General features: G+C 38.8%; 1 protein-coding gene across 7 annotated transcripts in view; it reads left to right on the forward strand.

Annotated features, from left to right (window-relative positions):
• DNM3 (dynamin 3) overlaps positions 1-23,064 on the forward strand; it is a 515,120-nt gene that overhangs the window by 322,473 nt on the left and 169,583 nt on the right. Inside the window, exon 16 of one of the 7 annotated variants that reach the window (XM_076000386.1) lies at positions 1-15,659. This exon is cut by the window's left edge and continues 27,566 nt beyond it. The exons of the other annotated variants lie outside the window; for them this stretch is intronic. The gene's annotated coding sequence lies outside the window, so the exon portion shown is untranslated. Of the gene's footprint in view, positions 15,660-23,064 lie in introns of those variants that run through there. 7 annotated transcript variants of the gene reach the window in all.

Genomic DNA, 23,064 nt, shown 5'->3' on the forward strand with positions numbered 1-23,064 from the left:
ATCCAGCAGGTGGGAGAGGTGGGGAGGGGATGGGTGAAATCACAAATAACAGGTGCAGTGTGCACTATCTGGGTGATGGGCACATACTTTGACTCAAGCTGTATAAAAGCAACCCATGTAAGCAAAACATTTGTACCCCATAATATTCTGAAATAAAAAAGAGGAGGAATTTCGACGTACAAAGAAGCATCAGGAACTCACATACAGGAAAGACCATGTGAGGACACAGCAGGAAGGCAGTTATCTGCCAGCCAAGGAGAGAGGCCTCAGGAGAAATCAAATCTGCTTGATCAATGGAGAAATCAGACATCCTGGTCTTGGGCTGCTAGCCTCCAGAATTGTGAGAAAACCAATTTCTGTTGTTTAAGTTACCCAGTCTGTGGTGTTTTGTTATGGCAGGTCTAGCAATGAATACAGGCTTCAAGGATGCACATTGATTATTTCTCGACTTTACTCGGGGCTGGACGTGATTCTGGTATATTAATCATTTCTGTTCACCAAGAAGCCAGGTCAGCAGATCTCAAGAAGTGCCTCAGGTAGACTGGACTGGTTGGTCTCTGACTGGTTTCAGACAGGCCAGCGTGATCATTGCTATTTGCATTAAGCAGGAAGGGGACTCCACCACCTCTCCCAAGGACCCCCCAGCAGTGTATTTCTGTGTCTGAGGGTGCTTCTGTCTTGCGCCAGGCTGATCCACAGCTGCAGCTCCAGAAGGGTCTTGTCAGCTCATGTAACCAGCCAGCCATCCAACATTACAGGGCACTTCAAACCGCCCAGTGATTTTTCAGCCTAATATTTCCCTGGCCACCCCCTGCCCTTTTTTCATCACCTGCAAAATGCAGTTACTGATGCCTGGGTTTAAATAGCTAAATATAATAGATTTGTAAAATTAAAATTATTTTTAAAGGCTATGAATTATGAGATGGCATAGTACAAATCATCAAAAACGTACTAGCCTTATTTGATGCTTTTCTATTTTAATGGCAATAATTATACAATAATAATGTTACTATGTGCCAATCACCATTCTAACTTCTTTAAAGAGGTTAAATTCTAAATATTTGTACCTCCTTTGATTCTTATAACAAAAATGTAAGCTAGGCAAGGCAGGAGTATTCCCATTTTGCAGATGAGAAAATTGACGCAGAAAAGTTCATTGCTTTCCTAACGTCACCTTGCTGGTAAATGGCAGAGCCTTATGCGTAATCCAGGTCTTTGGATTCCTAAATTAGTGCCTTTTCCAAACTACTTCTCTTGTACTTGACATCAATTTATTATTTATGTAATTAAGAGTGAGAGAGCTTGCCTTTTTTTTTTTTTTTTTTTGCCTCTTTGGATTCTAAACAAAGACATGTGGCTGGGCACTGTGGCTCATACTTATAATCCCAGCACTTTGGGAGGCTGAGGCAGGAGGATGGCTTGAGGCCAGAAGTTCAAGACCAGCCTGGACAACATAGGCAATCTCTATCTCTACAAAAAGTTAAAAAATGAGCTGGGCATGCTAGCGCATGCCTGCAGTCCCAGCTAGACAAGAGGCTGAGGCAGGTGGATTGCTTGGATCCCAGGAGTTTAAGGTTACAGTGTGCTCTAATCATACCATCGCTTTCCAGCCTGGGTGACAGACCTTGTCTCTTAATAAAAAAAAGGAAAAAAAAAATGTGAGAATCGGTAAGATGAGGAAAATGACATTTGCCTCCCTAAAGGATCACAAACTCTCAGGCCTTGCAGGAAGGACTGGGAATGAAGAATGGAGTCCAAGTACAATGTTTCTAACACCAGGAGCTGTATGGAGTAGGGAACAGAAGGCAGCTGAGCTGGAACTTTAGATGCCTAAAGAGCAGAAAGGGAGCATTAAACCAATACAAGAATAATACAGAAAGTATAAGGTTAACTCTGAACAAATCGGAAAGACTATAAAAAGGACCCAAGATATAAAGTGAAACAAAAAGACTAGGAAAACCCTTTCTTTCATTTATTTTTGCATTTGTAAGATAAATTAGATTTATGGAAGGCAAAATATGTCCAAAAAGAAAAGTTATGCCTTTGAGAGACGGAAGCAAGCAGATAACATATGTCTGTGGCAAATCCGAGGCTCCAACATACATCAGCATGTCCTTGAAGATATAAACTATGTCAGTGTCTGTACTCAGACTTCATTCCTAGCCACAGCAAAAGCCAAGTGTGGGGGAAGTGTTCAGAGATAAACACGCTAGAGAAGGAAATGGTTAAAGAGCACGTTTTTCATCCAGTGAGTTCAGCACGGCCCCTCCCGGCCTCCCCCTGCAAAGCATAATTTCTGAATAATTTTCACATTGCTATTACAGCGAAAGCATAGTCGAGTAAACAGATGCATTTTGTTGTTTGTTCCCCAAAGTTAAAAAATATTATCATAATTCTTTTTGGTGATTTCAGCATCTGAGGAAGGATAGAATTTGCCCTATTTGTAAAGATACTTAGGAAGCAAAGTAGCATTATCGCTTAACCGATACCTCAGCTAACTAATTAAGGCTGCAGAGAAAGAAGACAGGGGGAGGCTTTCATGATTATCATCATCACTCCATAATTACTAGTATTTTCCATAACTTAGGCGACTCGGCTGTCTAAGAAACAAAATCCAGCTGAAACTGAACCTTCTAAAGTTTTCCTTCTACAATTTTTTTAAGGCCCAGAGCAGGATCTCTGTCATACTAAAGTCTCTCCTGGATGTCTGGAAAAAGTCTTATAGTCTGGGAGACATTCCAAAATATGTGCAGTGACCACTGCCACAGGCGTGAACTCCTTAATGCATTTTGCAGAAATCTCCACCACAATGAAATTGATTACTGTCTGAAAGGATTTTTTTTCCCCTTTTCAAAATAGCAAGCAGCTAGAATATGCTTTTCTTATGTTTTATTACATCCTTAAGTATCTCATGTGGACTGAATGTGACTGGAGAATGTTACTGCTGTGAGTCTGATATATAATGTCTAGTTTAAAACATTTTTTTTTTTTTTTGCATTGATGGGTTAGGTGAATGGAAAAAGGAAAAACTCTGGATCTATGAAGACGACCCACACAAAATTGCATATTGATTATTAAAATTTGAGTTTCTGCACAGTTTTTGTCACGCAGAAACTGAAATAAGATCACAAAATAAATGTGAAAAAATGGCTTTTCAAGGAACAGGTGGCAATTGGAAAGAAAATGGAACCTGGAGTTTTGTGTGTGTGAATCTGTCTGCCTTATGAGGATGGTATTTATGGGGCTGGAGGAGGGGTTGGAGAGTCTGTTGTAAAGTTTCTACATAATCAAGATCAAATTTATCAAGTTCTTTAATGCTTTCTGTCCATTGCATTATATCCAAAGAAGTAAACTTGAAGCTAACTGGCAATAATTTTGTTTCTCAATGCAAATAATTATAGCAGAGTTGTCACCAGGCTTATTGCTAATGTCACAGAAGAAGTCTCATGAATCAGAAAAGGGAAATATATTGCAGTCATAGTAAAGAATGAACAGAAGGGACATCAATTATGAGATTTCTAATTCTTGCTTTCATAGCAGTTTCCATATTCTTGTGAGAAGTTGGAAAGTTACTCATTCCCTGGTATCAATCACACCTCAGCTAGACAGCAAATTGAGGCTAGTCGCTGCTGCTGGAAGACTTCTTCCTGACAATGATTCATGTGAGCCAACTGTCAGGAGTTTGGGAGTTCTTAAATAGAAGCTGATGTATGTCTGTTACTGTTGCGCAGTCACTGAACATACTTCATATGGTGGAAAATAGATTTGCAGAAAAATTAACCTATTCCCTATCTTTGAACAAGGCTTTCCTCAGAAGTTGTCAACTCACTCATGAGCATCATGTTTTCTGAGTGTTCCGTGTTTCATGTACACGTGTGGTAAGATTCTTATTCTTACCGTGCACAGCTTCCCCTAGGAGGAGGCGTGAGACGCCATTTAAGAAGCCCCAGCCTTTTCCTTTGTATTTTCATAAGAGGCCAAAAACAACGCAGAAAAAATGCATTTAACTTTTATGGTCTTAGAAATTATTTCTTAAACATCACAAACTGATTTAGGTACATAAGAAGGCATGATCAGGTAATTTTGATCCATGCTGAATACATGATTCTGAAGCAGAAACAGGAAAGATACAGGGTGGAAGTTCTGCTGCTCCAACCAGTGCTGGAGGGGGGAGAGAGAGAGTACTTCTTGACCTTCTGACCTTCACCTCACCTGTGTACCAACTGTCCTTTCATATGAAATTATAATGTTTTAGCACCAGAACAAACCTTAGAGGTCATATAGTCAAATATCTTTTTTATAAATAAAGGAAACAAAGGCCTAGAAAGGTGAACCAAGTTGCCCAAGATCAAAGAGCTACTTGGAGGAAGAAAATCTGAATTTTAAGAAGTGGGTTTGCAGCCTACCAAGTCCAGTGTTCTTTCTTCTCTTCCCACACACCGTCTCTTCTACTGCATCCTTCTTCCCTGAACGGAGAGAGAGTGGCAGCAGGGACACCAGCATCACCAGGGCAGAGCAGCAGTCAGCTTCTAGCGGGAGCCCTTACCCATAAACCGCTTTGCTTCAGTCCAGTACAGCTAGAAGTGGCAGGTCTCGCTTCCTTCTGTACCTGCTTCAGAAGTGGTCTTTTTGTATATAGACTGTATTGACAGGTTAATTAAAAGGCATTGTTAGAAGAGGGCACCAGGGGGATGGAATTGGGGGCTGGCAGTGTTTTATTTCTCGATCTGCATGCCAGGTAGTTACATGGGAGCATTCAGTTTGTGGAAATCCTGTGAGCGGGGCATTTTTGGATACTTCAACAAAAAGTTAAAAAAAAAAAATTTACAGATCAATTAAAAATTCATTGTTGGCATCAAAGAAATTAAATACTTCTAGAAACTATTTTGCAAGCATATTTTTAAAATTAAAAATAGAAAATTTAAAGGAAAAACAGCCATTAGTGTTTGGCATGCCCAGAGTTTTTATTGTAAAGCAAATTTAATCTACTCCTTCAGGGAGAAAGGTTTGCTGATGCTGGGTCCTTCGTTCATGCTGTGTAACTGCCGAAAGAGCCACTTAAAAACCAAAGCTATTGGATGCTTATTACATATTCACACTATGGGAATTATTCTAAATTAAGACTATTTCAAAGCTTTTTTATTTTCTAATCTTCATTTGAATTTGTGATTTATATCCAAATAATTGAGAAATCTATTTCAGAATTTTATGGTAACCTATTATAATTCATATGGAGAAAAATAAAACTTAGAAGCTGGACTGGTTGGGTAATATATTGTTCTACTTATTTAAGTATTGCCATTAACGAAAGTTTATATACAAATTAGACAAAAATGATTCTTTCTAATGTTTCTTTTTTATAAATGGAATTTAACTCCTTGGGCAAATGTAACATTGTTTTCATCTCTGTGATCCCTAAAGGTGTTTGGGGGTGGAGAGAACACACACATACAGACACACACATGTGTACTTGCTCAAAACACACGACATGGATTGAATACGTCTGTGACCTCTGTTTATGTTCAGATTTCAAGGCAAGATAAGCCAAGTTTCCCACCTAAATATTTTCCTTCTGTAATTGGATAGGTAGATATTTACTATAGCTATGGATTTTGGAGATGACGTTAAACTTTACTATTAACAAACCATAATTTCTAAATTTTTAAAAACTAGATCATTTCCCAAGCTTCCCAAGAACCTCACTTTATTAATTGAGGTGGCATATCTGTGGTTATTTATCACCATGATAATGGAATCTCTCTTAGAAGAACAATGTCCTGACTAGAATTACAGTTCATGAGCACTCTCGCCCGTGTAGTGATTCCTAAGATGCTCTTTCTGCAGCTTCCTCACACCTCACTCAGCTGCTACTGTCCCCTGAAACATGGAGAGGTGGAGAGGTCTTTCTGAGCTTGGGAGTTTCTAATGACTTCCTTTTGCTACTGCCTCTATCTCTAAGAGAAATAGCAGCTCTAAGAAGCTACTTTCCGAGATCCAAAATAAGTATGGTTCATGGGAAGCTGTAGTATTGGTATGTTTGGAATTTGCCAACCAGTGGTGTCCAGTCCTCTACCCTCTGAGATATTTTATTACATGAACTGCCACATGAGTTGTATTTAACTTTTGGTAAATTTTTTGTTGGCAAAGCCTGATTTCCACTAATGTGTGGTTATTGATTATCTTCATATATCCCATTTAATGTGTTTTGCATATTTTACTGCAGAAACACTTATGTGACATTTTTGCAGCTTATGATATATACATAATATTACTTTTGTAAATTCTGAATTCCAAAATATATCTGGTACCAAGGACTTCAGATAAGGAATTGTGGACTAGCATGACTACCAACTATTGGGAGGAGAACTCTAAGAAGTATTGTGAGTGAGCTAAAACTCATTTTTAATATGAAGAGTCAGTAGCCATTATCTAAATCAATGGCTAAATGACTAAAGCAAAAAGTGACTAAATCAAAAGTGAAAGTATAAGCATATTTATTTAAGGATTATGGACCAGAAAATCTAAGGAGAAATTCAAAGAAATTTTCTCTTAAAGTAAAGAGGCTTGGGATGGGAGACCCCTCCTCAAAACTCTTTCAACTGTTACCACATTACCACATGCATGTATTATTTTGGTTTTAAAAAATTTAATTATTTCAACAAACTTGCTTTGAGTTTATACCATGTATTAGGCACTGTATCTGGAAATGTAAAAATTGAAACCTTCAAGGGCTCTAATATGGAAAATAGACTTGCAAACAATGAAGCATAATACAAAACAACAAGTAATAATCTAGTATTATGAAGAGAGAAGACAGCGGTACTGTTTTCCAACTAAGGGAGAGTGTGTATATCTACGTGTGTATGGGGGTGATGGGCTTGTGAACTGTGGGGGAGGGAGGAGAGTCAGGGGACTCTTGACAGTGGTGCTGGGCCTTGTTAAAGCCCATAGGCCTTAATCCAAGCAAGAGAGGTCAGAGGGAGATGGAAACAGGGGTGAAGATATAGAAAAGTTCATGATGGAGAGCACGTTTCCTGTCCTGCCAGTACCCAGGGAAAACCAGCAGGTAGCTCCTTTAATTTAAACCTGTCTTCCCTGATAAACAAGAAGCTGTTCAGTCTCTCCTCCCCCGCAAGGAGTGAGGGTGGAGGGAATAGAGGTACCTATTTACATCAGAAACTTATGCCATAATTTTACTTTCAAAATGGAAGACTCTCAGAAAATATACATGAGCAGGAAAATTTTTCAAAGAATTCAGTATAAAGTTTACTTTTTCTAGATTGCCAATAAAATACATAGAGTAAGTAAAACGTGGCTCATCTGACCAGGGTCCTAAAATAGGCAAGCTAACTAAGTCTCACAGGTGGTCTTTAAGGAGAACCCTAAACTGAGAATTCATTGCACTAATCCAGCCTAAATAATTTCAGAGCATGAACAAATATGATGAGGTCATTGAAGAGAAAGGGTTGTTTGCGTCCATACCCATCTTGGCAGCTGTAGCAGCTGTGGTATCTCTTCAAACACCCAGATTATAGGTTAAACCTTGAAGTTGAGCCTTTGAGTTTTAGGACTAAATAGAAGTTTCTTGAAATACCAGGCTTTTTGATACAGCAAAATGATAGTATAAGAGCTCTATGCAAAATGATTACAATGGGGAATGATCAGATACATCACAAATAAATACAATATATTATATATAAAGAGTTAATATGAAAAAAATTATGGAGAATAGGGAAAACTCTCTAAAGAGGGCTCAAGAATCTATGCTTTGAGTTGGTGTAGAGTTAAGAGTGCACATGGGAGAGGCAGTGAGGCCTCTGACAGCTGGTGGAGGAAGTAGTTGACAGATGAGCTTTATATTTCTTGAAAACTTTCTCTTTATCTCAGTTCACACAGGCGGATGGGAAAGGAACAGATGTCAGAAACAGCAGTGCTTCTCAGGGAAGATTAAATGGTAGAGGAAATGGAGATCGCATTACCAAATAAGAGGGAAAGGGAAAGCAGTGTGTCTAAATGGAACTGGACAGAATGACCAGGTGGAATTTGGATCTGAAGTTTGAGGGTATCATATTGAAGCAGTAAATATCAAGCTATCACAGGGTGGCTGGTTGGGATTTTATTAATTGATGACAATGATGAGTGCTTCCTTTATTTGTTAATAACATAGTGCCATAGAGGATTAGAAAATTAAACCTTTTGTTTTTAAATATGTAAATTGTTTCATTTCAGAATTGGTGAAAAGTTGGAAATATTATTGCAACATATTGGAAAGGGCTAAGGTTGAGGAAGATTTGGTAGTATGCAAGAGTTGATAGTATGACATCATGTTACGTTTCATTCATTTTTCTCCTTCGCCCCACTTCCCTTCTCTCCCTTTATTTCTTCATCTTTTTTCCTTATGGGGCATATGGAGGTATGGAAACTCATAAGCAGTATCCAAAGAAAAAGAATTTATTCTTAAGGAAGTTGCTTACATTATTATTATACAAGTAGGTATTCACTTAGAAAACATTTATATAAGAAAAGTATTCAGTTAGATTTCTGGTCTCCACATTAAAGATCTCAACCAAAAAACCTTGAAGCTGGAATTTAGAAGACCTGAGCTGCAGTTCTAGTCTACCCCTAATTAGTTCTATGATGTCAGGCAAGTTATAATATATACCCTCTTTGGCTCTCAGTTTCTTCAGTGGTAAGATGACCTTAGATCATATCCATAATGTATGTTCTTAATGATTTGAGTATCATAGTCTAGGGGTAACTCTAGTTAAAGCAAGTGGCAACAATGGGAAGGGAAGGGATGCTCCAAGAGCTGAAAATTACTTTGATAAAGGAATTCTTGCATTTTTATTCATTCATTATATCAATGCTAATTAAACATCCACTATGATTTCCCATGTCTAGAAACGCTTTTCTTCCAAATATCCATATTGTTCACTCACTTGTTCCCTTCAGTTCTTCACTCAGTGGTCATCTCATGAGGCCTTCCTTCTTCCCTATTTAAAACTGTGCACGTGCACCCCCCATGTACACACACGACCCCACGTGCCCACACACGTATCCTCTCTGGGATTCCCTATTCCCTATTTCATGCCTTTCTTTTTTCTCTATGACACTTATTACTTTCTAATATCCTTAAAAGTTACCCATTTATTTTATTATTTATGTCCCCCATAGAAATTAAAATGAGAGCAAGGATTTTATAGGTTTTGTCCAATGCATAGAATAGAACTCATAACATAGTAGGCCCTCAATAATGCTCAATTCTTGATCAAGTAGCTGAGGGATTCTAGGCTGATTGTGAGTATATGATTGAAGTGAGAATGGATAAGGAAACTAGGAAAGTCAGAAGTAGTAATTGATCTATGACAGTGATTTTCAGACGTCTTGAGCAGTAGGATCTTCATTTCAGATGAAAACTTACATAGAAATCACATGTGAAGAAGAAAGCACAGACCTGGTCTGGGGGAAGCAGGTGAAAGGAACGTGGCCTAGCTTGCTTTCCTCCGGCCTCCTCAAGGTGGCCCCTGACGTAGTTCCACATGGATTTTCTCAAATTGTCCTCATTTCAAAAATCACTTGGGACATTGGTTAAAAAGTACAGATTCCCTAGCTCTGCCTCTGGAAAGGAAGGAGAATGTAGAAGAAGTCGGTGAGGGGTTGAGGTTTGTATCAAGGAAGGTGACTAGAGATAACAGAAAAGTGCAAGGATTTGGGAGGCTACGTAAGGAGATGGGTTAGCAAGAGGACCGAGGGTCTCCTTAGTAGAGCAGTTTGAATGGCGGTCAGTCACTTACACTTGTCTCCCACATAAGAAAAAAAAAACTGGATCTTGGTTTGGGCTGAGAATCAGATATGTTTAAAAAGAGAAAAACAAAGCCATATTTAGGGGTTTGTTTTGTTGAGTTTTATTATTGACAATGGCGCCAAAGAACCAACATGCAACCACTTGAACTAAATAGAACATTAACAGAGTTCTAAACATTCAAACATGTGATGAAGAGAAAGTTCCACTGGTCAAAGATCTCAGAAGAGACATAACTCACTCATTCACTGAAAATTAGTATACAAACAAAATCTAGGAAAAGGCATATTCATACTCCTTGTTGTTAGGTATCAGTATCTTTTTAAAAATTCTTTACAGTTTTGTTTTGTTTGTGACATAGTGATTGTACATATTTATAGGGTACAGTGTGATGTTTTGATACAGGTAATGTTGAAATCAGGGTCATTAGCATATCGCCTCAAACATTTATCATTTCTTTGTTGTGAGAGCATTCAAAATTCTTTCTTCTAGCTATTTTGAAATATGCAGTACATTACTGTTAATCCTACTGTGCAGCAGAGCATCAGAACTTATTCCTCTCAGCTACCCAACCTCACCCCTTCCCTCTCCCACCTCCTCAGCCTCTGATATCAATTTCTTTTTCTGTTTTACTATCAACAAAGCCTAATCAAATTATCTTATTTAAATGGTACCACTTCTCCAGATACATCTGCAGGCCCCATTGTATATCCATTCTACCGTGAAAAATTCCCATATATCCTATACATTTTCACTCACTAATCCATACAGTTCTTTGCAGTCACTGAAATTTGACTTTCCTCCAAGAACATCACATCCTCAAAACTATCTCAAATATAAAGTGCTATTTTCCCCATCACTGTATCTCCTCTTGGATGGCCCAGATTCCTCAGCATCAAACTATCCAAAATGAAACTCATGGCTCCCACTGAAGTGTGACTTGTTTTCATCTACTGCTCCCTCTCTCAGTGAACATCACCTCCATGTCCAATCTGCCACCCAATCCCTATTAGTTTTACCTTCTAAATAGTTTTAAAATACCCATGCTCTTCTCCTTCTGCTCTCCAACCTCCGTGGTCCAAGCAATCATTATCTTCTTCTTTAATTGTCATAAGTGCTTCCTACCTGGTCTTCTGTGTACTTCTGGCCAGTCTCTAAGTTCTTGGAAGTCTGCTGTAGATGTAGCTCCCATCAATCACTTCCTTGATATTCCCACTGACATCATCCTATTTCATGACATTTTATCTGGACCATTGGAGCAGCCAGCACCCCAGTGACCTGAGCCCTGCCATCTTCTACAAACATAATATTTTAATCCCAGCTTAATCTTCATAAAGCATAAATGTTTCACAACTCCTTTGTTGCTTATTGGATCAAAACCAAACCTTTTAGTTTAGCATTCTTCTCATCAGAAATATGTCCTCCTCATGCCCATGCCCACCTAAATCCTGCCCCACCTGCAAGACCCTGGAAGCTTTTCCTGATCTTTAGAAGCCTGACAAAGCCTTCCTGCTCTTTGAGCTCACATAGGCCTAACTTCCTTTCTTACCAGAGAGTGCAGACTTCCTTTTGATCCGAGTCTTACCGCATTTCTATCACCAGAAACACTTCGTACTGTCCCTTGCATATAGTAAATCCTCAATATATTTAATGAATTTTAGAACTTTTTATTTGAGTAGGTTTTTAGATTGAGTCTCAGAAGAAGATTGAGTTACAGAACTCATTTTAGTATTCTGGAGTTCCATAATCAAATGGAAACCGCCCGCATATGAAAGCATAGCTGCAGTCTATTTGTTTTATTTCAAAGTAAGCCAGGTCCTTTTACCACCAGAGAGGAAGAAAGGGCATTAAGCTGAAATTAATGTTTTGATGAAGATGAGGCAGATGGTAAATTGACCCAAAGGAAGCAAAAAAAAAAAAAGAATCAACTTGCCACATGTTAGCAACAGAGACTCCTCATGATTGATGTTCAGTGACTTGGAAATTCTCTTCAGGGCAAACTGCATTTTCACTGCTTACTCACATACATTTTGAGGCATAGATTAATTTCAAAACAAGAACTTAAAGCTATAAGGAACCTCAGACATCAGCGTAGTTTGTGGTTTTCAAACTTTTCTCTCTCTCTCTTTTTTTTTTTTCCTTAAGCATTAGAACTCTTTATTCAATCAGAATCTTCCATGAAATCTGATTATATGAAATAAATAAAAGTGGAGTTGTTTTGGTTAACACAGGCTGGGAGCCCAGGGTCCAGCCCTCTTGCCTCAGGGCTCTCCAGCTTCCGGGGTGGCCCCAAAGCATGTCGGGGAGACTCTAGAAGGCTGGTGATCTCAGTGTGAACACCCAGGGTCTGGTCTCCCTTCTCGTTTCTAACAAGAGATCACAGGTTCAGAGAAGCTACAGTATTGGCCCGTGGTGGAGCCAGGACTAGAGCCTGGGTTTCCTGCCTTCCAAGGCGGCAGTCTCCTCCCATCACTGCCTGCTCTTCCCTTTGGTGGCACGTACACCCTCCTAACCACCCCAGCTTAGTCTTTACCTTTTTCCAGTGTCAGCACACAAGAACAAAAAGGCCTTTGAATGCCTCTGAGTATTTTGGTAGCTTCTACTCTAAACTTTTTACCTAACAGCCATTACTAAATGGCTGTGTTTTCTGCCATAACTCCCTAGTCCATCTCTTAAAATGTTACTGTATTTTTTTTTTCATATAAAATGCATTAACAAATCAGTAACATGTTGACAGGCAATTCTAAGAACTCTGTTTCATCCTAGCCTTCAAGAGAACTTAGGACAATAGAGGTAAATAAGAGGAAAGGGCTAAGAATTCTATCTGGAGGCCAGAATAGACAAGATTAAAAAGAGGGAAGATAGGATTTTTAAAAATATGAGAACCAAATTAATCATTTCTTTTAACATTAGCGGTGGAACTTAGAACAAGCTTTGTCTTTTTATGAAAAAAGTTCAAGAATAGAAAGTTTAAAAAAAATTCTAGTATCTTATCTCATCATTCAGAGAAAACCAATTTTAACTCTTCCTTTAGACCTCTGTCTTTCAACACAAATACATGAATTTATACAATATAATATAAATAGAATTATGCTATTCAGACTGTTCTACAATTTGTTTCAGTCAAGAAAAATCTTGGTGCTCTTTCCACCAAATATAGATATGTCACTCTATTTCATACTTACACAGTGTTCTTTTGAATGGATTTGTCATAATTTTTTATCCTTCTACAGATGGTTATTTAGATTGTTTCTAGTTTTTAACTCTTATTTTTTAAATGATATAATAAACATCACTATGCACACATAATTGCACAGTGATTTAACTATAACTTTTTTAAAACCAAACAATGAGTCCTGGACAAATTTCCACATCAAGACTTTTTGCTCTAGCTCATTCTTTTTATGACTACAGTCATGCATAGATGAAAGGAAGCAAAATGTGGTGGCTAAGAGCATGGACCCTGGAGGCTGCTTCCTGCCACCAGGCATGTGACCTTGAGTGTCAGTCTCTGCGCTGCTGTATTCTCTTCATTGTTAAGCTGCAATGATAAGAGCACTTGCTTCACAATATTATTGGAAGGATTAAATGACTAAAGATATAAGAAAATGCTTAGAACAATAAGCACTCAATAAATGTTAGCTGTTATTAATATGTACCATAATTTTATAACTAGTCCCCAGTTGACAAACATTCATTTTCTGCATTCCAACAATAATGAATCAAGTCATATTTCATGTGTATACTCTTGTGAGAGTATTTCTTTAGGCAACATTACTAAAAATGAAAAATGGAATTACTGGGTCAAAAGATAGACACGTTTTACATTTTGATGTTTTTACATCTCCCCTTCTCTAGGAGGCTTTGGCAATTAATATTCTAACCAACAGTGTGTAAAAATATCCATTTCTCCACATCTAGTCAATATTGGATGTTATTAGTCTGATATGCAAATACACACACATACATAGTTCTAATGTGCACTTCTTTGATAACTAGTGTTCAATAACTTATGTTTTATTTGCCACTTGACTTTCATTATCTGAGAACTGCTAACACTATCTTTGACTAATTTTCTATTAGGGTGTTCATTTATTTTTTCAAACAGATTTTTAAAGGCTCTCTAAATATTATTAACTTTTAGTCATATATGTTGACAGCACTTTTCTCAAATTATCATCTGTTTTTCAATGTTGTCCATTATTTTGCCATGAAGAAATGTCTCTTATCTATGAATCTTTTATAGTTTCAGGTGTTCTGTCAATTATCAAAAATTAAAAAAAAAACAAAACCACTAAACTCCAATCTTTCCAAAATTGTCACCCATTCTATATTCTGAGATTTTGAGTTTTGGCTCATTTAAAAACTTTTAAAGTTAGAACTCCTAAAATTATTTTGTCAAAAGTCCAAGTTATAGTGTAAAAATTTGATTTGTAATGCCACCCTTATCACACACTAAATTCGCAAGTATGTTTCACTCTTCCTGTGCTCTTTTCTATTCAATTGCTCGGCCTTTTACAACAGGCTTTTGATGTCTAACACTGTCTAATTTTTATATTAAATTTAAATTTTAATATTTGAAAGGCATATTCCCTCTGATTGCTTTTGTTGTTGTTTAATTTTTAGAATTTTCCTGGCTACTCTTACCTACTTATTCTTCCAAATGAAATTTAGAGTCATTTAGTAAAGTTACCTCTCATAATACTGTATTGAATTTTTTTCCCTAAGATTCTTTTAGAGTTAGTTAATTTCAGGAAAATGTAGTTCATTAAATATTAGGATTTCTATCCAAGATTTTTTTCTTTATTTCAACTTTGTTACGTGTCTCTCAGCATAATTTTTATATAAATTTATTCATACAGGCATGCACATGTCCTGCTAGATTTATTCCCAGGAATTTTTTTTGGGGGGGGAACTTATGCCCATGTAATAATTGATTTAGAGTACAATTCCACAGGTTGAATCTCCATTGTGAATATACATTAAATTTTTTTTCTGTCAACAGTTGTCACCAAAGACCTCTTCTGTTGCCACTTTCCACTATGGAACATACTTTTTCCAAGAAGCTCAGCTCAAGCTGTATCTCAGAATCCTGTACACGGTAGATCATTCCAGAATAACATGTCACCCATATGCACTTTCCATGAAAAGCTAATTTGGCCAAGATTTTGCCATGAATTAGCCAATGAGTTAGGCTTTTATTATTTTTCTAGTCTTACCTAATAAAGAAACACAACTGGGCAATCAATGAGTATTCTGAGAATTTGTGTATGCTGCGCTCTGCCCCATGTGAGCATAAGCCAGATTTATTATTTTGTGGGGTCAGAGCTCTTGATTGGGATACAAACTATTAATAAAAACCTGGGTTTTTTCCATTGGATGAAATTGTGAATATGATAACACACCTGTGAAATTTCATTACGTCACAGGCCTCTCCTCACCACAGCAGTAGCTCGTATATAACTGTTTTTATTTTAGCCCAATTGATTTTGGAGGATTTGACTAGAGCTGTGGACCCTCTCCCACCTCCCCACATGTTGTATTTACAGAAGTTTGCACGTTTTTTCAGGGGATTAATTGCTTTGTGAAACCCCTGGTGCTCTGTTGATTTCAGGAAAGAATGCTTTGTTTAACCACTTCATGCCAACTATCATATAGGACACATGCTATTTGAAAAGCAGGAAAAATAAATGTACTAACAATGTCTTAACACAATTAGAATGTCCCTTTAAGTGATAATTATTTTCTTACTTGCAGTTTCTTTTTGTATTACAGCTTGAGGGTTAAATGTTTCGTGGGAGTTTCTCCCCTTGCCTTCCACAGTGCTTCTTCCTCTGTGCCCTCACTCTCCCGGCGACGCACTTCAGCCCACCCACCCCACCCCCCGCAGACCCCTGCTCCCACCGCCCAGCCAAACAGCGTGGCTGTGCTATCCATCTCCTGTGTCTTGTCGCATGCAATGCTTACTTTTCTATCCACGTCTTACTGTATGTATGTCTTAGAAATAGTACATATATTCTAGTCTAGGCCTTATCAGTGGTATTAAGAAAGAAAACACAAAGAAATAGTAGATATGACTGACCTCTCCCTCCATCTTAGAACATTAGAACACATTCGCCTCTTGGTTTCCGTAACATTCTGTTTCCCTGGTTTTTCTCACTCTACTTCCTTGGTCTCCTTTGACTAGTTCTTTGCTTCTCTCTTATACCTCTCACTGTTGGAGTGGACTTTGTCTTCTCCTCTTCCCTGTCCACACACACACTCTCTGTAGCCGGACTCATGCAGTCTTTTGGCTTTAAGTACCATCAATATACATATTTATAAGACAGACTTATGTCTCCAACTCTGAACGCCAGATTTGGATATCCAACTTCTCTGTCTCTCTCCTCCCCTTCCCCCTCCCTCTATATATATATATACACACACACATATGTATGTATATATGTATTTGAACATCTAATCATCATCTCAAACTTTACCTTTCAAAACAGAACTCAGGCTACGTGTCCCATAGACCTTTTTATCTTAGTAACAAACACTAGCATTAAGCTGAAAACAGAAAGGTACCCCTTTGATTCCTTTATTTTTCTCACCACACCCCCAGCCCTCACACAACTCACCTCGCACCCCCCAGTGTCATACTAAGACCCAGGTCTTCTTCCTCTCATAGTCTTTACTTTTCATAGTACTCCACTGGCAAGTCTTTCTTTTTATCCTGTCCTTATTTTTCTAATCATCCCCCCAAAGGGATGGCTTCCAATTCACATAAAATATAAAGCAAAAATGCTTGTAGCTCTTAACATTTTATATGTAAGCATAGCAACATAAAATATAATTTCTTGTAAGGGAAACATATAATTAAAGTTTAATACCAATGTGCAGGGTTGTAGTGAGGAACAAATGAGTTGCAAAGTGGTGTATAAACTCTTAATCACTACAAAAAGTGATTGTGATTTTAAGTCATTAAGCAGTTGCTGTTCCCAGCAGTATTAGAAATGAATTTGCCATGTCATCGATTCGGTTACATTCAGTGGTCATGAGGCATGTGTCTTGTACAAAGCTGTGTGCATGTGCTATAAATATGGAGAAAAGTAAGTTAAGGAATTCACTGCCCAAGAGGAGAGACAGATACATGATAAGTAAATATGGTAGTAAAGTAAGTGCAACAGCAAAGATAAAGTGGAGTCACCCAAGAGGGTAGATTGTCTGGAGTAGGGAGAAGGGAGTGTGTCATCCAGTTGCACAAGCCAAAGGCATAGGTGCTTTCCTTCCTGCCCTCTCGCCCTTCCCTTCATCCAGTTCCATTTCATATCCACTGATTCTACCCCAAGGATTGGCAAACTTTCCCTGTAAGGAACAGACAGTAAATATTTTAGGATTTGCAGGCCACATAAAGTTTTTGTCACATATCCTTCTCCTTCATCTTCCCTTTCTTACACTTCCTCCTCCTCCTCCCCCTCCTTCTCCTCCACTTTTTCCTCCTCATCCTTCTTCTTATAACCCTTTAAAAAGGGAAAAACCATTCTTAGCTATTGGGGCCATTTTACCATGAGCCGAGTCCAGACTTAGCCATTGGGACTATATCTTGCCAACCACTGCTCTACCCCACAACCTGTTCTTGAACTCAGCCACTTCTTTCCTCGGCTACCATCCTAGCTGGAATAACCACTGTCTCCTTCCCAAATAGTTGACTATTTGGTGTCTCGCTCCTGCTCTTACCTCTACTCTCAACTCACAGCTCCACAAGCGGCCAAGTGATCTTTATAATGAGACGTGTCCCGTCTCATGTCAAGGGAGGCTTCACAGAGGAACCTACACAAATAACGCGCTGTAACATCTCTGTCATACCAAGATTTTGGGGGGGGATGGGGAGGAGAAAGGGATGGTACATCTAGAAAGGCAATATAGTTCTGGCCACTCTAGTTTTATTTTAAATGAATGCTATTACTTGTTAATATGAGTAGTTAAAAATAAGAGAATCTGAGATTTGTCATTTTATGGTATCATCAGGGATTTCATATTGAGATATAATTATTCTGAATAATGAAATGGAAATTGATTAGACTTAGTTTTAAATAACCCAGTAAGGGTTTAAGCTTAGAGCAAGTAAGGAAAGGAGGGAGGGAGGAGGAAGAAGAAGAAGAGGGGTGAAGGAAGGGTAGAGAAGAGGGAGGAACAGGAGAGTATACACTCTGTTATCTAACGTGGATAAAACTTAATGTTGTTTGCCTCTCTTTGGATTGCTCTGGGTCTTCAATGGTCTGGTCCTGTCTGTGCCAAACTTATTCCGTGTCGTTAATGAAGTCTGGTGTGAAAATTGCCATTACCCCCACTTCCCCACTGTTCCCTCCCATCAGCTTCTTGAGGATTTCTGAACACCATGCAGCTTTTCTCACACTTGGCACCACCTTTTTCTGCAAAGTATTCCTTTCCTCTTCCTCTGTCTCACTCCTTCTCTCTTCTTTTATTAAGAGCCCGACATTGTTGTATGGTTTTTTATTTTCCTGATACCCCTAATTCTAGCACTAGTTTAAGCCATACAACTTAGCATTTTACCAACCCAGTTTCTTAAAGGAAGCAGATAATTTGCAGCAAAAAAATTAAGCATAGTTTCAATTACACTTGTCAATATGAATTAGATGTGTTTTGTTGAGATACTTTCAAGAGTTCCTCTTTTAAATAGTACCTTTTTTCCCCCCTGAAAAGATGAAAATGCTTTCATATCTATTGCCTCTTTGTTCCCATAAAGTTAGGCTTATTTGTTTTATTTTTTCAGTTTAGGGATTGAGGCTGGGTATGTTGTCCTGGTGGAGCCGAGGCACTGCGTGGGACAGCAGTGTCCCCAGGACACTCGTGCTCCAGCCGTGCCCAGGCCCTGGGTGCCGAGGGCCACGTCTGTGCTTTCCTCCTGGTCTTAGTGAGGGCAATTAGAAACCAAAGCAATTTCTCAGCTCTGCTCCAAACTGTAAGTCAAAGTCGTTTGTTTGTGCCTATTTTGAATAAATCAACCCTTTTGAGAGCATTCCAAATACACTTTTCCTAAACCAGCGTTTCTCAAACTTGGGTAATGTGCAGTTACTCCTTAAAGGAAGAGTCCTCATGGATTCCAAGTGGAGACAAATGATTTTCACTCATCATATTAAATGAATTTATTTATAAACTTAATATTCTTAAGTATATACAAACATAAAATTGCTTTATTTTACATAAGTACAAACATATAGATACTTTATGCTTATTGTTCTACATCAAAAAAGCAAAGTAAAATTATGGTTAAATTCAAGCAGAACCATATTACTGAGAAACTTCAGCAGATCAACAACATTAACGTGAGAGATGATGTTCTTTTAGGAAACATAATTCGCTCATCAGCAGGAGTGTGTCCTGGCTGCCAAGCACAGGTTCTTCTGAGATTGGCTTCCCTGGGTTACCCCGTACTGGGAAACCCCCCATTCTCCTGCCACTTTTATCCTGTTGAGATGAAACCTCCGTCCACTCCAGGCAGCATGATGTCACTGGATTAAAGCACGTGATTGATTTATTGATGTCTGTCCCTGCTCTTTTTTCATTAGGATACTACAAATAAATTACTACCATTTGGTGTAAACACAAACACAGGCAGTAAATTGACTGGCAGTGTTCAATTATAGAGTGGTCCCCCAGACAATTCAGAAAATCTCTTTTACTAATTTTATTAAATACCAACACAAGATTTCTTTTTAAATCTCACAAGATCTCTCAGACTCTGGGGGTCAGGGCACTCCAGCTGGGGAAATACTGACCTAACCTCCTTGCTGTAAGGCTTTGAGAGGCAGTTAGAGTTTTCATGTCCAGCCTCGGACGGCCAGCTACCACCGGGTTGATTTAAGGACAACCTGAGCCAGGGACCTCATTCCTACCAGGATGCTACAGCATGTGAATGACTCGATCCTTTTCAATGGAAGAATCGAAGGACCCAATTTTAACGCAGATTTATTACCTGGGAAGAGTAATTAATAACAATTGATTCTCTAGCAGACATCAATTTATTCTAAATGTAATTATGCATGAAGCAAAGCCTAGGGGGAAGACACACAGGGTAGGCGGGCTTCAACATCATCATAAATCGGGGATCTACAGAAGTAAGCACACAGTCTCCGTTCGTGATTTAAAATCCAGTTGGTAAAACAGAGCAAACGGAGTGAGGGGGAAGGCGAAACTTAGAAACGAGGCAGCAGCAATAGCAGCCGGCCTTGGCCCTCTTGGTCTGGAGCCAGCAGAAAAGCAAAGCTGCCTGAATGGAAGAGGTTGGGCTTAAAGAAAACAAACCTTGCCCACTTTATAGCTTTCTAGCCAGTCTTGAGACCCTTGCTAATTTTTTTTTTTTAAGTAAAAGAACTTATCTGTCACAAAAGACAAATGATTCTTTAATTATGGAATTTTGATTGTAATATTTCTTTCGTCACTTGCCTTTTCCCCCAAGTACTTTCCTTGGTCTCTTCTGCAGGATCCTCTGCAGGAGCAAGGGGGAGGGACACGTACCACCTCCCAGCCTGCGGTCCCGTGTTCCCTCTCTCTGTGTGGCTAAGGACGCGGCCCCACCATTCTGGATTTCTTACACACCTTCCTTGAATAAGAAAATGTAGTTTATAGGAGCCCTCAATATTGTTTCGCTGCTTTGCACCCTCCTGGTTTGATACTGTTCACGTTCAGTGTGTGTTTATCTACTGGGCACATAATTAGTTTTCTGTTTTCCCCTCACAGTTCCATAGCTTGCAAGAGTAGAAGCTTGCCATTGTAAATACAGTGAACAGAGAGCACCTTACTGGGTTTATGCGTGGGAAGAGGATAGCTTACAAAAGCTTTCCCCTCCATCTCAGGAGACCCTGAATGCACAGCCTCTGCATCATCTCATTTAAACCCCATGCCCTCCATGAGGCATGAATTATCACTTCCACACAGAGAGGAGAGAAATTGAGTAACATGCTGGGGGTTCATACAGCCAGTGTCAGAGCTCCTACGTGAACCCCAGGTGTGCTAACTCCAGACCACGTGTCATTTCGTCTCGCTGCACAGCCCTCACAGGGGTCCTCCCCAGTGGTCTTTGTCTCGCAGAGACTGAGGATAGATGGGGCCACTCTGGCTTCGGGCAGTTTTGATTCCTCCCCAGTGATGCGCCTTCTCACTGCACTCTCCCGTTCTCTCTCTTCCCTCCACCCTGTTCTTTCCGTCCTTTCTCCTGTCTCATCCAAACTTTATTTGTTTATTTATTTATTTTTGTCTCCCCCCTCCCCCCCAAAAAAAAAGCAGTGGACAGGCTAGGGTTTGTGATTCGGAGTGATGAAAGAGGAGAACTATTCCAGTTCTTTTTCCGCTGTCCAGAGCCCTGTTTCTGCATGGAGATGTGTTTGAGCCAATAGTGGTGCACAGACCACCAGCTGTGCTTGGAGTGATCCAGCCAAATGTCGTCTTAAGTCCAGGGCTGAGTCTCAGAAGGCACATGGAAGGGGCCCCTCTTCCCCTGCTTCATCCTGGAGTCCAGTGCTTCCTGGAACACGGGGGAAAGGCTCTGAACTAAAGAACAAGGGGTGTAGTGCTCGGCTGTGCTTTTCAGACTTATTTCTCTCTTGGAAGGTACCTCATTGAATTATGCTAATATCAACAGAGGGAAAAAACAAAAACAGCTCAACAGTCAATACAAAAGACTTTAGAAAACCTCATTAATTTGGTTGAATGCTCGTGCCCATTGCTTTTTTCTTTAGTGCTGCTATTTTGAGTGTTTCTTTGCTGAAAATGGTAGGGGGAGAGGAGAAAATTCAGCTTCAATTTTTGTTTGCAGCTTGGTGACAAACGATTGGGGAGAAATTTAAACCATTCATCTACTGAGTTCTGGGAATTGTCAGAGGATTTTGTTTGTGCAGTGCCTTTCTGACCCCCATTTTCTCAGAGAAGTGAAAATTATGCTGCATTTGTAAACAAGGTGCTTTTATTAAGTTGAACTTCTATGAACATATGGTATACTTAACCAAAATAACACTTTTATTTAATAGAAGTACACCCAAAGGATAGCATGTAGAATTTTGTATCATTAATATGTACTGGAAAGCATGATTTCAGAATTTGTGAGGTCTCTCTTATATTCACTCTGTCATTTAATGTACAGCCACATAAGTCAGAATTAAAGGATATTTGTCTTTGCATTTTAATAATAGGAATTCATATCATATAATATACCTTTTCAGTTAAACCAATCACTCTTCCAAACTTGAAAGTTTCTCTTTTTAAAAAATACAAATTGCATTGCCTTGGAACACAAAAAGAAATGAGGAAAATGCAACCGCTAAACATTTGAAGTATGCTAATTTAAAGTGCTTGCAGCATAGTTTTGCCATGCTGAGTAAATTTTTTCCTTACTAGTAACTGAAAAAGTATAAAATACAAACTAGGTTCCTATACTTAGCTTACAAGCAGAGAAAATTTAACCCATGGAGTACACTGCTACTATAATCATTTGTAATCATATATGAACATGCATGCCACTAGGAATTTTTTTTTTCAGTTTTATTCTTACCTGTTGCCTGATTTCTTGCAAAGCTACTGAAATGCTATCCTTCTCACCCACACCTTGGATTTTCAATTTAAAATTTCTTATGCATGTTATTTATTATGTATTTAATATTTTTCCTGGTTAAAGATTCTTTCCTTGAATGGAAGTCCTGGAAATTCAAAATTGCATAAGCAAATTGACTCATGCAAGTTTTTATAATTATTTATGAAGTACTGCTGGTTAATGCTATTGTTCTGCTTTACTAGCTATTCATTTTTGCTAAGGCATAATAACATATTAATATGTTAACTATATGTTGCTACTGTATTTGCAGAATTCTTAATTGCCAGCAATGGAATCTATTCTAGCTAGTTTAAGTAGAAATGAATTTATTAAGAGGAATGGATTGCTCCAAGAACCTCTAGAAGGGCAAGATTATAGAACTACGTTGAGTTTCCAGGAATGGTTCCCAAAATGGGATTTCAGAATTGGCGCTGCCAGGGTTCTCCTGCCTCCACCAGAATGGGCGGGGGCAGCAGCTGCACGATCAGGAAGTCGTCATTGTGTTGTAGCCTCTGGATCCAGAGCCACACCAGCTCTGCCGTGTTCCAGGCCAACGAAACAGGTGCCACGTACCATGTCTCTCTCCCATGTGATTCTTTTCTAAATCAAAGTCTGGCATGAGTATATCTGATTGGCAGAAACTATATCTCATTTGGAGCCCTAACTATAAGAG

Source organism: Microcebus murinus, chromosome 2, assembly GCF_040939455.1.
Source record: "Microcebus murinus isolate Inina chromosome 2, M.murinus_Inina_mat1.0, whole genome shotgun sequence".
In the NCBI taxonomy this organism is placed as follows: Eukaryota; Metazoa; Chordata; class Mammalia; order Primates; family Cheirogaleidae; genus Microcebus; species Microcebus murinus.